Source organism: Terrapene carolina, unplaced genomic scaffold (assembly GCF_002925995.2).
Source record: "Terrapene carolina triunguis isolate 2854851 unplaced genomic scaffold, T_m_triunguis-2.0 Scaffold49395, whole genome shotgun sequence".
Classification (NCBI taxonomy): domain Eukaryota; kingdom Metazoa; phylum Chordata; order Testudines; family Emydidae; genus Terrapene; species Terrapene triunguis.
Window position 1 is genome coordinate 274 of NW_020713746.1, and position 3,819 is coordinate 4,092.

General features: G+C 48.8%; 1 long non-coding RNA gene across 1 annotated transcript; it reads left to right on the forward strand.

Moving 5' to 3' along the window:
* The first annotated feature begins 1,293 nt into the window (after positions 1-1,293).
* On the forward strand, positions 1,294-3,245 carry LOC115271567. The gene is made up of 2 exons (XR_003900001.1): positions 1,294-1,442; positions 1,825-3,245. It is a non-coding gene; the product is annotated as an uncharacterized LOC115271567 (long non-coding RNA).
* The last annotated feature ends 574 nt before the right edge of the window (positions 3,246-3,819 follow it).

Here is a 3,819-nt window from a genome sequence, read left to right on the forward strand (position 1 = left end):
CTTATACATTGGGCGTTAGGTGTGTGAACGGAACTGAGCCTCTCATTCGTAATTCCTCAGAGTGGAAGCCATCGCGTGCGATGAAGCTCTGAGGTTGAATTGGGATCCTTCTGTCCCGTCCCCTGTAGCGGTCAGTATTAGTAGAAATTCCTGTAATAGGATCCTATTAGACCATAATTCCTTCTGTTCTCTGGGTAATTCTCTGTTAGAGTGTCAGCAGGCAGATAGGTGGGTCTCCGATTAGACCATAATTCCCTCTGTTCTCTGTGTAATTCTATTTTAAGAGTGTCAGCAGGCAGATGGGTGGGTCTCTGGTAAAACCCCCAAAGGATAGTCCTTTGGATTATATGTTAAGCAAATGGCCCTTACCCGGTGTTCAAAAAGGGATGTTAAGGAAGCGTTTTTTACAACTTTGCATCCAGGATTGGCCAGCCATGGGGACTGCATGGCCCGAGTATGGCTCCTTTGATATTCCTACCCATTTAACCCCCTTACGCCTGACATTGGAAAACCAAGCGCCGGGGCAAATGGACTATTGGTTTTTGTGGGACGATGAGGCTCATCGTCGCTTGAAGAAGGTACAGATTCAAGCCCCCCTATTCCCGAAAGCTTCTGCCCCTCGTGAGGCTGATTATTCAAGCGAATCAGCTAGTGGAGCCACCAGCAGTGGGTACACTACCTCCCTGTCTGTTCCCAGCCTTAGTCTGTCCCATACAAGGAAGGGGGCACTTTATGGGGACGAGGTAATTATCCAAGCACCCCTCCGGACCATCCCAGTTCCTACAACGGATGGGAATGTTGTAGACCGTTATGTTCATGTCCCCTTTACCACTGCTGACCTTATGAACTGGCAAATCACTACACCTCGCCTTAGGGACGACCCGGACGTCGTTCACAGGCGATTCCGTGCCATTTTCCAGTCTCATAATCCTGATTGGCAAGACGTGGGCCAACTTTTAGATTGCTTATTGCGCATGGAAGAGAAAGAGCGGGTACTGAGGGGGGCCCGGGAGGCTGCAGAGGCTGCCAACGACGGTCGCAATTTTATAAGGCTCGACAATCCGCCCCATTGGAACCCGAATGATTTGACCCAACAAGCAGATCTGAAGAAATTCCTAGACTATATTTTGATAGGCATAAAACAAGCAGGAGAAAGAACTTTAGATTGGACAAAGGTTCATAATACTGTGCAAGGGAAAGAAGAACACCCTTCTGACTTTTATGAGAGACTTTGTAAAGCATTTTGTATCCATACTAATATAGATCCCAAGGCCATGGACACACAGTCCACGGTCAGGCTTATTTTTATTTCCCAGTCAGCCCCGGACATCAAGAAGCGGTTGCAGCAGCTCGAGGGTGCTGAAGGAAAATCCCTGGAGGAACTGGTAAGCGTGGCCACCCGAGTATATCATACAAGGGAAAAAGTTCAAGAGACCAAACAGGTGAGGATGCTAGCAGCCCTTGTAAACACTGGAAATGAACAACAGGGAGGGCGGCAGGGACCCCCCAGGTGGCAACCAAAATCAGATTATGGGGGGACGCCGAGACATGCCAATGACATATGTAACTACTGTAAGCAGCCTGGCCACTGGAAGAGAGAGTGTCCGTACCAACCTACCGGACGACAACCCCGTCGCCCAGACCGACCTCAACAACAGATGGCTGTGACAAGAACAGACGCTGTTGCTAGTGAGGAATGACGGCAACCAGGGGGTCCTCTTGTCACCTATTCAAATGATTTTACCACTTATGTTTGTTCCTCCACAGACCCCCAGGTTCGCCTAACATTGGGAGGAACCACCTATTTTTGTCTTTTGGATTCAGGGGCTGCACTTTCTACCGTTACTGCCAAGCCGGAGAGAGGAAGCCTTACAGATAAGAGCATTCCGGTAATGGGTATAGGCGGGAAGCCATTTGACTGTTCTGTATTACAGGAGGCTGCTGTAGAAATCTCTGGTGTCTCCGCCTCCCATGCCTTTCTGCTAGCCCCGGATTCCCCAGTTAATCTCTTAGGCAGAGATCTGTTGTGTAAACTACGTGCTCAGATTTTCTTTTCAGATGACAAAATCATTCTTCGGTTGCCTCAGACCCAACTTCCCCAGCTGTGTGCTGTTCTAACCCAAGTTTCAAAGGACCCGATCCTGCCTGCGGACCCAATCTTACCCGAGCGACTCAGACAGGAGGTAAACATCTCCCTTTGGGGCACATCAAGGGCAGACTTGGGGACTCTCCAGACAGAGCCAGTGCGTATAACCCTGAAGCCAGGCATTGAAATTCCTCGGATTCGTCAGTATCCCATCCCCCAAGAAGCTCTGCTTGGCCTCCGGAGTCTTATCACCACATTCCTGCGGTTGGGAGTGCTGGTTCACACCAAGTCTCCTTTCAATACTCCCATTCTGCCAGTCAAAAAACCTGACATGGACTCAGAGGGAAAACCGGTATACCGATTTGTCCAGGACTTATGTGCAGTAAATAAGGTTGTTCAAACTAGACACAATGTGGTACCAAACCCTCACACAATCCTGACTGCCATTCCAGCAGGTACTGCTTGTTATTCAGTAATAGACTTGTGTAATGCTTTTTTTTTAGTATTCCTCTAGATAAGGACAGCTGGGGCCACGCTTACTAATTCAATTTCAGTCCCTACTCGCTGATGTTCCTGCCCACCGGATCGCTCCAGGAGACTGGGTCTATGTGAAAGAGTGGAAACACGAGCCTCTCCAACCCCGGTGGGCGGGCCCTTTCCAAGTCCTTCTTACCTCTCACACTGCTATTCGAGTGAGAGAGCGAGACACTTGGATACACCACACTCGAGTCAAGCTAGCCCCTAGGACGAGGCCAGAAGCAGACGACTTCGGACCTCGAGGGAGCACCGCCAGCTCTTCCCACCGCGACCCGGAAGAGCCAGAAACAGACGATACCTGGAAAGCTGAACCTCTTGAGGGACTAAAGCTTCTGTTCCGGCAGACAAAATCCTGAGACTTTATAACTATGGGTTCTCAGACGGTGCTGCAGTGGCTATTGCTTTTGGGTTTGCCCCTTGTACAAGCTAACCCACACCCAGCCACTAAACCTCTTCAGTGAATAGCCACGTTGGGACACTTATCTGATTGTTGGCTGTGTCACAAAACCCGCTCTGAGGAAGGAATAGGATTGTGGGCTGTACCTGCAAATCTTTCTGAAGTACTCTCCTTACAGGTAGAACGGAAAACTGAATGGGCATGGATTGGGGAATATCAATATGACAAATATGGGAGAAGGTTTGAAGTTTGGCATTATTACTGGGCAGCTAAGGGGGTCCCTCTTTTTGAAGTTCTTGGGATCGGGTATAACATGCCCCTTTGTTTGGAAAATGCTGAAGGAAGTGGGAGGGAAGTGGGCTACCTTCCTCTGGAGGCCTGTGATCAAACCCTTCGGTTTGAGGTCAGAAATGGAACCTTTTACCCTTTAAATACCCCTGAGAATGCCCAAAAACCCCATTGTCTCCTGCACATGGCCATGACTGTGAGACCAACAGGCATTTGTTATCAAGGGCAGTGGTTTCCCTCATTCCTCCCATTAGGCCCCATAAATAAGACACATATGTATTATATGGATTCTTTTCTTTCTATGTGTTATCTGGATAATGATATAATGTGCCAAATGCCTGTGTAATGCTATGATCAAAAGCTCTGCTGTCCATAAGAAAACCCAGTATCTGTCCCTCCAGCTTGATCACAAATTGCGTAACGGGCCTGACAATTTTTGAATTTGTCAGGCCCGAAGGGGGGACTGTGAAAGTTACTAATGACCCCCCTTAATTCCAGCAGTCATTATGTC